This window comes from Salvelinus sp. IW2-2015, linkage group LG36, assembly GCF_002910315.2.
Source record: "Salvelinus sp. IW2-2015 linkage group LG36, ASM291031v2, whole genome shotgun sequence".
Taxonomy (NCBI): domain Eukaryota; kingdom Metazoa; phylum Chordata; class Actinopteri; order Salmoniformes; family Salmonidae; genus Salvelinus; species Salvelinus sp. IW2-2015.
The window spans coordinates 16,518,819-16,531,791 of record NC_036875.1 but is presented as its reverse complement, the minus strand read 5'-3'; the positions used below and the strand labels follow the sequence as shown (position 1 = coordinate 16,531,791).

The 12,973-nt window shown below is 40.5% G+C and overlaps 1 protein-coding gene across 1 annotated transcript in view; it reads left to right on the top strand.

Annotated features, from left to right (window-relative positions):
* The first annotated feature begins 1,022 nt into the window (after positions 1-1,022).
* gulp1a (GULP PTB domain containing engulfment adaptor 1a) overlaps positions 1,023-12,973 on the top strand; it is a 59,670-nt gene continuing 47,719 nt past the window's right edge. The window contains exon 1 of the mRNA XM_023981381.2: positions 1,023-1,110. The gene's annotated coding sequence lies outside the window, so the exon portion shown is untranslated. The remainder of the gene's footprint in view (positions 1,111-12,973) is intronic.

Below are 12,973 nucleotides of genomic sequence, written 5' to 3'. Positions count from 1 at the left end.
GTGTGGCTGAAATTGCCAAATCCACTAATTTGAAGGGGTGTCCACATACTTGTGTATATAGTGTACATCCTCATTTKTCTCCTATCACAGCCATTAAACTCTCAAAGGGATATTACTTATTTTTTTTACCCATCTACCAATAGGTGCCCTTCTTTGCGAGGCATTGGACAATCTTCCCTGGTTTTGTGGTTGAATCTGTGTTTGAAATGCAATGTTCAACTGAGGGACCTTACAGATGTGTGGGGTACAGAGATGAGGTAGTCATACAAAAATCATGTTACACACTATTATTTCACACAGAGGGAGTCCATGAAACATATTATGTGACTTTGTTACTCCTGAAATTATTTAGGTTTACCATAATAAAGGGGTTGAATGCTTATGGACTCAAGACATTTCAGCTTTTCATTATTTTATGTGTGTTTTATTTCTAAAAACATAATTCCACTTTGACATTATGGGATATTGTGTGATGGCCAGTGCCACACAATCACAATTTAATCCATTTTAAGTTCAAGCTGTAACACAACAGAATGTGGAAAAAGAAAAGAGGTGTGCATATTTCTGAAGGCACTGTATGCCTGTATGTCCTGTATGCCTGTATGTACTGTATGCCTGTATGTACTGTATGTACTGTATGCCTGTATGCCTGTATGTCCTGTATGCCTGTATGTACTGTATGCCTGTATGTACTGTATGTCCTGTATGCCTGTATGTACTGTATGCCTGTATGTACTGTATGCCTGTATGCCTGTATGGCCTGTATGCCTGTCAGTTTTTTTCTGAGGTATTTGACACAGGGGGCTATTTAAATATTACCAGAATCTACAGGTTTCAGCTGGATAACCAACTCAAACTATTGTTTTCAAAAAGATCTGCACGTTTTTGTTTATGTAGGCTATATTCTCTTGTTCTTGTGTGGTATCGACCAATGGCAGATGATGGTACAGAATCAATTCAGTATTCCCAAAGCCTCAATGCTGTAGGACTAACCTTTCTTCTCTTTCTCTTCTTCCCCCCACAGAAGACACAGCACTCATGAAAATTCTGAGGCCATTAGATGAGTGAGGCCCAACAGTGGATCCTGGTCGTTCACAATCAAAATTATCGGTAAGGCACCTTATCCGCTGTGGAGCTGTCGGATTACTGCTCATCTTCAAATCTAGCTCACCCGAGGAGCTTCCAAAGCAATCTTTATGTGCTTGGTGTTACAAAACAGCTCATAGAGTGGATAACAAAATTGGAGGCACCGCTGGAATGTATTTGTAGCCTTTTAATATTATTATTTTTATCCCACATACTGTTATTAGAAATCACAAGGGGATACTACTTTTCTTTTTTGTTTATGTGAGCACAAAGCAAATTGCTAGCCCAGGAGGTAAACTATTAAGAAGGATTGTTCAACTTCTCCAACCTTAGTCATGGCTCAATTGTCTGTCCAGCAAGCCCTCCCCTGCAGCCCGATCTCAAGGTCCCCTGAAGCACGGTCTCAAGGTCTCCGGCCATCACTAAGGCATCGTAATAATGACACGAGTCAGCCAAAGGTCTCACCCACCAGGCATCTCTACTAGGGTTGAATAGCAGGAACCGGGTCTTCGAGATTTAAAGAGATTTCTCGGCCAAACCCACTTCCTTTTCCCGGGATAAATAACTGTGAGAAACCAGTAAAGTATAATAAATGATTTCAATGAACAGCATGATGTGAAATTGAACTGTTAAATTAGCCTATATGTGATGTCTAAATCTGGCTTCTCTACGGCCTTCTCTCTTATATCTGCATGATCAATCATCAACGCTGAGGTGGGGACAGACAGCGCATCCTAATATTCTTTTATCAAAATGTTTTTTTGGGGCAGAAATGCCTTCTCGAACATTTCATGTGCCTTAATAACAAACCTGTATGCCATCTGTAAATACGAATAAAAGTGTTAAATTACGAGCCTTGTTKGTTAAGCCACAGAAAAAGTTAGCAACCTTCCCACTAGCCATGATTGGCTGAGATAATGAGTGGGCTGGACATGCCGAGAGAGGATTTTGGATTGATCTGCCATATTGAAGGCTTCTGTCTATTTGAGCTCGTCAGTCTGTGTTGGTAATGCTGTTGAACATGGCTTTTAAGAAATATATATTGTGTAGTGGAGCTGCATAAGTGTTGTTCTCCACTTTCTGGAGGATCAAGTTTTGAAATCAGTGGAATTGGACTATGATGGCTAAAGAGATGGAGAAAACACCTGTCTCCGGGTTACATCTTCAAACTAAGGGCAACCGTGGTATGGCATTCTTGACAGGGAGGGAGACGCGTTCATCATGCATGATGATGTATACAGGTAAGATAGTCTAGCGTTAGCTAGCTACATTTTGAGATATTACACGTTTCTAGTTTTGAAAGAAAGTGGTTTCATTTCAAGATAAAGTGTACTGACGTTATTTGTTTCCCAAAGCCATTTGCTTTTCTAGTCAACCAGGTTGGTTAGCTCCCAGCACTGGCATTGTTTGCACTTTGTTCATTGTTGCTTAACTAGCTGACGTTAGCTGGCTGGCTCGTTAGCTAGCGTTACGTGACGTGTGTGATCTTAAACGTGGTTTATTGTTTAATTAGCTAGCTAGCTATATGTCTTAAGCTAAAGTGTACTGTTAGCTAGCTAACGTTAGCTGGCTGGCTCCCTAGCGGACGTTATTATTAGTTTCCCAGAGTTGTTTGCTTTTCTAGTTAGAGTCTAATGTTAGCTAGCTAACATTGAACCTGGTTGGTTAGCTCCCAACACTGTGGCATTGTTGGCACTTTGTTCATTGTTGTTTAACTAGCTACTGTTAGCTGGCTGGCTCGTTAGCTAGCGTTACGTGACGTGTGTGATCTTAAACGTGGTTTATTGTTTAATTAGCTAGCTAGCTATATGTCTTAAGCTAAAGTGTACTGTTAGCTAGCTAACGTTAGCTGGCTGGCTCCCTAGCGGACGTTATTATTAGTTTCCCAGAGTTGTTTGCTTTTCTAGTTAGAGTCTAATGTTAGCTAGCTAACATTGAACCTGGTTGGTTAGCTCCCAACACTGTGGCATTGTTGGCACTTTGTTCATTGTTGTTTAACTAGCTACTGTTAGCTGGCTGGCTCGTTAGCTAATGTTACGTGACGTGTGTACAACACCCGTTGAATATGGCCGGTGTCAGTAAATGTCTGTTAAAAAGCGTAATGATATTGTTGCCAGCAGAGCTGGTTAGGCTGTTTTCATGTAATCCAGAGGTAGACAAATCATCGGCCAGAGCRTCAAGTGTGGGCTCTGAATGCTCCGAGAGCGAAATGAGGTGGGTGGGGCTAAAGCTTAAGAGGGTGTGTACAATGCTGAATGGGTGTAGACAACGAAGAGCTCTTCACTAGATACCAAAACATTCAAAGGCCACAGACTCTGAGTCTCTACTTTTATTCAATGTAAAAAACACCATTTCACATTTTGCTACATAAGACCGAATCCAGGTGGTGAGTCACAAATGGTGTTCGATGGGGTTGAGGTCAGGCCTCCACACTGATCTCGACACACTATTTCTGTATGGACCTTGCTTTGTGCACAGGGGCGTTGTCATGCTGAAACAGGAAAGGGCCTTCTCCAAGCTGTTGCCAGAAAGTTGGTAGCACAGAATTGTCTACAATGTCATTGAATGATGTAATGTTAAGATTTCCCTTCACTGGAACCAAGGGGACTACCCAGAACCATGAAAAACCGCCCCAGACCATTATACCTCCTCCACTAAACTTTACAGTTGGCACTATCCAATGGGACAGGTAGCGTTGTCCTGGCATCCGCCAAACTCAGATTCGTCCTTCGGTCTGCCAGATGGTGAAGCGTAATTCATAACTCCAGAGAACGTGTTTCCACTACTCCAGAGTCCAATGGCGACGAGCTTTACAGCACTGAAACTGACGCTTGGAATTGCGCATGGTGATCGTAGGCTTGTGTGCGGCTGCTTGGCCAAGAAAAACGATTTCATGAAGCTCTCGACGAACGTTTGACATTGCTTTCAGAGCCAGTTTGGAACTCGGTAGTGAATGTTGCAACAGATGATTTTTACGAACTTCAGTACTCGTCGGTCCTGTATTGTGAGCTTGTGTGGCCTACCACTTCTTGACTGAGCCGTTGTTGCTCCTAGACATTTCCTATTCACAATAACAGCACTTACAGTTGACCGTGGCAGCTCTAGCAGGGCAGAAATTTGACGAACTGACTAGTTGGAAAGGTGGCATCCTATGCTTTTCCAACAGTCTTGAAGGATTTTCCACATATGCTGAGCACTTGTTGGCTGCTTTTCTTTCACTCTGCGGTCCAATTCATCCCAAACCATCTCAATTAGGTTGAGATTGGGTGATTGTGGAGGCCAGGTCACCTGATACAGCACTCCATCACTCAACCTCTTGGTCAAAAAGCCCTGACACAACCTGGTGGTTTGTTGGGTCATTGTCCTGTTGAAAAACAAATGATTGTCCCACTAAGCACAAACCAAATGGGATAGCGTATCGCTACAGAATGCTGTGGTAGCCATGCTGGTTAAGTGTGCCTTGAATTCTAAATAAATCACAGACGGTGTCACCAGCAAAGCACCATCACACCTCATCCTCCATACTTCACGGTGGGAACCAAACATGCGGAGATCATCTGTTCACCTACTCTGCATCTCAGAAAGACACGTTGGTTGGAATCCAAAATATCAAATTTGGACGCATCAGACCAAGGGACAGATTTCCACTGGTCTAATGTCCATTGCTCATATTTCTTTGCCCAATTCGACCATTAAGGCCTGATTTACGCAGTCTATTCTGTGAAGTTGATGTTGAGATGTGTCTGTTACTTGAACTCTGTGAAGCATTTATTTGGGCTGCAATTTTTTGAGCTGGTAACTCTAATGAACTTATCCTCTGCAGCAGAGGTAACTCTGGGTCTTCCTTGCCTGTGGTGGTCCTCATGAAAGCTAGTGTCATCATAGCGCTTGATGGTTTTTGCGACTGCACTTGAAGAAACATTCAAAGTTCTTGAAATGTCCCTTTTGACTGACCTTCATGTCTTAAGGTAATGATGGACTGTCGTTTCTCTTTGTTTATTTGAGCTGTTCTTGCCATAATATGGACTTGGTATTTTACCAAATAGGGCTATTTTCTGTATACCAACCTTACCTTGTCACAACCCAACTAATTGGCTCAAGCACATTAAGAAGGAAAGAAATTCCACAAATTAACTTTTTACAAGGCACACCTGTTGATTTAAATTTATTCCAGATGACTACTTCATGAAGCTGGTTGAGAGAATGCCAAATGTGTGCAAAGTCATCAACGCAAAGGGTGGGTACTTTGAAGAATCTCAAATATGACATATTTCTATTTGTTTAACACTTTTTTTGTTACTACATGATTCCGTATGAGCTATTTCATAGTTTTGATGTCTTCACTATTATTCTACTATGTAGAAAATAGTCAAAATAAAGAAAAACTCTTGAATGAGTAGGTGTGTCCAAACTTTTGGCTGGTACTGTGTATACTGAACAAAAATATAAACGCAACATGCGACAATTTCAACGTTTTTACTGCGTTACAGTTCATAGAAGGAAATCAGTCAATTGAAATGAATTAGTTAGGCCATGAACTATGGATTTCACATGACTGGGCAGGGGCTCAGCCATGGGTGGGCCTGGGAGCAAGACCCACCAACATGGGAGCCAGGCCCAGCCAGTCAAAATGAGTTTTTCCCCACAAAAGGGCTTTTTTACAGACAGAAATACTCAGTTTCATCAGCTTTCCGGTTAGCTGGTCTCAGACTATCCCGCAGGTGAAAAAGCCTGATGTGGAGGTCCTGGGCTGGTGTGGTTGCACGTGGTCTGCAGTTGTGTGGTCAGTTGGACGTACTGCCAAATTCTCTAAATGACATTGGAGGCAGCTGATGGTAGAGAATTTAACTTCCAATTCTCTGACAACAGCTCTGGTGGACATTCGTGCAGTCAGCATGCCAATTGCACATCCCATCAAAACTTGAAACATCTGTGGCATTGTGTTGTGTAACAACGCTGCACATTTTAGAGTGGCCTTTCATTGTCCCAAGCACAAGGTGCACCTGTGTAATGATCATGCTGTTTAATCAGCTTCTTGATATGCCACACCTGTCAGGTGGATGGATTATTTTAGCAATGGAGAAATGCTCACTAACAGGGATGTAAAGAAATTTGTGCACATCATTTGAGAGAAATAAGCTTTTTGTGTGTATGGAACATTTCTGGGATCTTTAATTTCACCTCATGAAACATGTGACCAACACTTTACATGTTGAGTTTTTAATTTTTGTTCAGTATAGATATATAGATGTCCTAGCCTAGATTTAACTAATGAATGTTGGGATGTGCATAAACTTCTAACTTGCACAAAATACACTTGCGCTCCCCTGGCCACTCTCCTTAAAAAACAGTCCTTGGCTCTTGGAGTCCCAGGAAAAGCTAGACTACAATTGCTTGCAGGACCTTTTTTGCAATCTTTTGTTTACTGAATGCTAAAGACCTCATCCAATAGAAGTCACAGGCAATTTGAAAGAGAGCACGCACGATGGCAGCTATAGCAGTTGTTTATTCAGACCATAACCATTCAATCTTTGTGAAGAGAAGTGAAAGCCGTTTGCATCTTACTGCAGTCCTAATTTATTCAAACGTGTCATTACAGTGATGAAGATGAGGACAATAAAAGGTATTTAACTGTTGAAAGTGAGGTAGTAATGAAGAAACAATCGAAAGAAAGAGAAGGTAGGCTAATACCGACGTCGCACAACATTAGGGGAAATATTATGAATATTAGCCCAATAATTATCAACATTTAAAATGTTTTCAAAATGTAAATCAAATTGCTGGCCTAAAATTGTAACTTTGTAAGCCTCTTGTCCTGCACCAGCATATCATGTTATCTCCCAGCTTCATGGTTTTGAACGAGGTACGTAATTCCAGTCCATATAATACAGTATTATACAATACAGTACAGTAATACAGTCCACACTCAAAAAGATTAGCCTACTGGAGCTTTCATTTTCATTTGTTTACCTAAGGAAGCATAGCTACATATATGGGCTTTTATGTTTTTCTGTCACACGTAATATAACGGCACAATCATTTCATTTGGCCTTTTTTGGGCTTGGGCTCATAAAATGTATAATTTATGGCTAATCGGGCTCAGGTAGCATCAGGCTTGAATTTTCATGCCTATCAAAGCTCTCATCAAATCCAGACATATGTATGTGCTTTAGAATGACATTTCCGGTTTGGGCTTGCAATACCTGGTTACCCGGGAGAAAAGTGATTTATTCTAGGGACGGAACATTTGAAAAATACCAGGAAAATATACACCCCTTATCTCTACCCCTGCCGCTCCAATTTATTCAGACAAATCGTGAGTGATCCCAGAGGTCACTCAGGGTAGCCCTCCCATCCATTCGTATATACTACTAGGATATGGTGAACAACACCTTGCCTGCCTGCCTGCTTGCAGTGCTCCCACAGCTTTGGAACTCCATGTAATGCATCAGCGGGTGTTAATCGGATTTCCAATGACTACACAGGCAAATCTGCAATGCTAATGTGCTTAATAAAAGGCTCCCAAATAGGTTAAGTTGATTTAAAAAAAAATCCTATATGGAATTGGCTCACTCATTAGATCCCATTGAGAAGCAATAGGCTACATGCAAAAATCCCAAATAAATCGTATCAATTGCTACACCCCCTCATGCAAATATGTTTGTCTCACTGTGGGGGACGGGTTAATATGAAGATGGGCAATGGATTGAAATCAAAAGTTGCACTATGTGTTGCAGATTAATAGTTTCAACAGTGTGTGTGTTTGAGGGGGAGTGTGTGTATGGAAGAGGGTGCTGGGTTTTCTAACGACAGGAAACGAAGGGAACAAGTGGAGATTAGTGTTTTTCCAGCTATGTGTGTGGTTGTGTGATGGCTCTTGTGAAATGGGTCTGTCGTGATGATACACAGCCCACCCTCCACTTCCCCAAACTCTATAAACATGATGATGTTACAACATGAGAAAACCAACATTTCTGTGTTTGTGCATGTGTATTTAGTGCCAACCTACACACATTTTGGTCCAAAACAATGTATGAAGAAGAAAAAATGGAGTTTGCATTATTGACAGCAACAACAACAAAAAACTATCTGGCAAACCTTTTCTCCTCAAATATAGTCATTGAATTCATATGTTTTAATTTGTTCAAGAATCCTGGCCGGCCTCAGCAGCAAGGTAGGCCCACATTTTTCATATGTAAATATTAGAATAGGATGACAGGTGTTTATGATGAAGGCATGTTTGATAATCTAACAAAGCATCTAATTAGATACCATTCTCTATAAAGCACAACTCCATTCAACTAATACAAAGATGTGTTTCCTCTAACCTCTTTTCCTGCTGAACCCTCTTCGTCTTCATCAGATATTACTTTGACATATTGAAAGTGGGCCATCTCTTTACACTCACTTGAAGCACTTGAATGCATAGAATTCTATAAATATGCATTATAAACTACAAAGTAGAACATATTGAAATCCTGTCAGGTATAATCATGGCAATCATCCAATCTAGAATGCGTTATTTAAGCCTTGGGGAGAAAGTGGCACTGACATATATAATTTAGTAAGTGATTTTCACATCACTGTTGTTATATCAAGCAACTTGCGTACAATTTAGAGATTTTAAGAACCATTAGGAAAGTTGATGGGGGTTAATAACTAAATGTTCCTGTCATGCAACGTCAAGGTAAATGTGCAGAAACTTTTTAGCACAAGTGTCAAATGCAATGTGTCCCACAGTTAGTACCCAGAGGTCCTAAGGCAGTGTAAATTGGAAACTTGATAGAATGTGAATTAAGCTTGGAGTTAATCACTATGTCAGCAAAAAGTAACAATGTCAATGAATTGTTACCAAAATTACTCTGCAGAATATCTGACCTTGTTGAATGCATTTTCTAAGATGCTTGACTGTGGGGGTTGAGGGGGAAACTATCTGTGGATTTCGTGATGAAGCTGAAGCAAGATACAAGGGAAGCATTCAATTCATCAGGGGTCCCAGACAATGACCCCAGATTAGATAATTTTGTTTAAACATTTCAGAGAAGTTGACATGCCTTTCCAGAAATGGTGTGCTTTGTCAGCTGTTTCCACTTTCTGTTTCCAAGATTCAAATGATTCACTGCTGACTTTTAAAAAATATATATTTTTGAATGGATTTTTTATTTATTTAACAGTGACTCAATCACCTCTCCCCTGATTGACTTAGTGTATCAGGAGGACAGTGCTTTCTGGAATGTCGATGGCCTAATAACTGTTTAACTCKTTACTCCCAATTAATAATTCTCTCTGCTTGTGTGATTTGTTTGACTTTTTGTATCAACTCTAGACTCGTGTTGAGTTACCCTTTTTCTGTGCCAGGTTGTTGTACATTGATATTAAGTTACGGTATGATATCATGGAACAGTCTAATGTGACGGGGCGGCAGGTAGCCTAGTGGTTAGCGTGTTGGACTAGTAACCGTATAGGTTGCAAGATCAAATCCCAGAGCTGACAAGGTAAAAATCTGTCGTTCTGCCCCTGAACAAGGCAGTTAACCCACTGTTCCTAGGCCGTCATTGAAAATAAGAAATTGTTCTTAACTGACTTGCCTTGTTAAAAAATGATGAGGATTTGTTAGTTGATGATTTTTTATAGATTTTACTAAGTTAATTGAAGGGATGCTCACAGTCATATTTCCCACATATTTTCCACTTCTCTCTTAAGGTATTAGTTATATGTTGGTAGATTTCAATGTATTCTTTTGATCATTATATTTCTCTGATATTGAAGCTGTTTTTCAATATCCTCTGTTTTCTACTCTCCTGTGTAGCTTTGAAACACTATTTGTCAGTCCTATATGTTGCTTTACTGATTGTCAAATGTCCGCTTTTAATTTATCTCTGGTAGTCAGACATATACAGTACTGTAGGTGAGACTACTTGAATAATTTTCTCTGCGATGTGGTTTCATTTTTTTTGTTGCTCAAGGACAAAGGAGTGCAAAGAAAACACAGCTGTGATTTATTTTTATAATGGAAAAGTCAACACATGCCAGCACTTTTCATAACTTTGATACTAACAGTGTAGTTTAATTGATTTACGGTATAACGAGCAACAATGCAACAGCATACTGAGCAAAAATTAATTGATTCAATGTTTTCCATGAATTTTAACCTCTACGGACCCCCCATCCCAGATCCGGGATCATCCTCATCAAAAAAGCTGACTAGCATAGCCTAGCCTAACGCCACAGGGATATCATATAATATAATTTCATGAAATCACAAGTCCAATACAGCAAATGAAAGATAAACATCTTGTGAATCCAGCCATCATTTCCGATTTTTTAAATGTTTTACAGCGAAAACACAATATAAATTTATGTTAGCTCACCACAATAGCCAAACACACAACGCCATGTTTCCACCCTAAAGGTAGCTTTCACAAAACCCACAAATAGAGATAAAATTAATCACTAACCTTTGCAACTTCATCAGATGACAGTCTTATAACATCATGTTATACAATCCATTTATGTTTTGTTCGAAAAATGTGCATATTTATAGGTATAAATCGTAGTTTTACATTGCAGCCACCGTCACAAATAGCACCAAAACAGCCAGAATAATTACAGAGAGCAACGTGAAATATATAAATACTATCATAAAACATTTATGAAAAATACATGTTGTACAGCAAATGAAAGATAAACATCTTGTGAATCCAGCCAATATTTCCGTTTTTTTAAGTGTTTTACAGCGAAAACACAATATATATTTATATTAGCTCACCATAATAGCCAAACACACAACGCCATTTTTTCACCGCTAACATAGCTTTCACAAAACCCACAAATAGAGATAAAATTAATCACTAACCTTTGAACAACTTCATCAGATGACAGTCTTATAACATCATGTTATACAATACATTTATGTTTTGTTCAAAAATGTGCATATTTATAGTGAATACGTCGCCATAATGCACCAAATTGTCTGGAGAAATTTTGGACTGTCACGTAATCTAACCAAAAAACTCATCATAAACTTTACTAAAAAATACATGTTGTACAGCAAATGAAAGATACACTGGTTCTTAATGCAACCRCTGTTAGATTTTTWAAAATAACTTTAGTACAAAGTACAGCATGCAATATTGTGAGACAGCGCCCRCCAATTCTCCGCCTTGTTGGAGCCAACATATACCACAAAAATATGAAATAACATCATAAATATTCTCTTACCTTTGATGATCTTCCATCAGAATGTAGTGCAAGGAGTCCTAGTTCCACAATAAATCGTTGTTTTGTTTTAGAATGTCAATTTCTTCTGTCGAATTAGCAACTTTGGCTAGCATGGTGTAGCGCACATGTCCAAGAACTCTTGGCGCATGGAACGAAAAATTCCAAAATTCACAATAAACGTCGAATAAACTGGTCAAACTCGGTTGAAAATCCATCTTTATGATATTTTTCTCATATGTATCCAATAAAGTCCGAGCCGGAACATTTCGTCGTGTATACCTAACGCTTTTCAGAAGACAATGTGGGGTTCCCTGGTGCGCAGTTGAATACTGCCAATAGGGCGGACCTGTCACTCCAAAAGCTCTCATTCGGTCTCACATCAAGGTAGACACCCCATTCAACATTCTAAATATAAGGCAATTGAATAGGCAAGCCCTGACACAGAGCCCCACTTTCAGAATTTTCACTTCCTGTTTGGAAGTTTGCTGCCAATTGAGTTCTGTTTTACTCACAGATATAATTCAATCAGTTTTAGAAACTTCAGAGTGTTTTCTATCCAATAGTAATAATAATATGCATATTGTATGATCTAGAACAGAGTACCTTTTCTTTAAGACGCCCTCCTGTTCTCCACTCATTACCGTGTTTAACTGCACCTGTTTGAACTCGTTACCTGTATAAAAGACACCTGTCCACACACTCAATCAAACAGACTCCACCTCTCCACAATGGCCAAGACCAGAAGAGCTGTGTAAGGACATCAGGGATAAAAATTGTAGACCTGCACAAGGCTGGATGGGCTACAGGACAATAGGCAAGCAGCTTGTGAGAAGGCAACAACTGTTGGCGCAATTATTAGAAAATGGAAGAAGTTCAAGATGACGGTCAATCACCCGGTCTGGGCTCCATGCAAGATCTCACCTCGTGGGCATCAATGATCATGAGGAAGGTGAGGGATCAGCCCAGAACTACACGGCAGGACCTGGTCAATGACCTGAAGAAGATGCGGACCACAGTCCTCAAAGAAAACCATTAGTAACACACTACGCCGTCATGGATTAAAATCCTGCAGCGCACGCAAGGTCCCCTGCTCAAGCCAGCGCATTGTCCAGGCCCGTTCTGAAGTTTGCCAATGACCATCTGGATGATCCAGAGGAGGAATGGGAGAAGGTCATGTGGTCTGATGAGACAAAAATAGAGCTTTTGGTCTAAACTCCACTCGCTGTGTTTGGAGGAAGAAGAAGGATGAGTACAACCCCAAGAACACCATCCCAACTGTGAAGCATGGAGGTGGAAACATCATTCTTTGGGGATGCTTTTCTGCAAAGGGACAGGACGACTGCACCGTATGAGGGGAGGATGGATGGGGCCATGTATCGCGAGATCTTGGCCAACAACCTCCTTCTCAGTAAGAGCATTGAAGATGGGTCGTGGCTGGTCTTCCAGAATGACAACGACCCAAACAACACAGCCAGGGCAACTAAGGAGTGGCTCCGTAAGAAGCATTTCAAAGGTCCTGGAAGGGCCTAGCCAGTCTCCAGACCTGAACCCAATAGAAAATCTTTGGAGGGAGCTGAAAGTCCGTATTGCCCAGCGACAGCCCCGAAACCTGAAGGATCTGGAGAAGGTCTGTATGGAGGAGTGGGCCAAAATCCCTGCTGCAAGG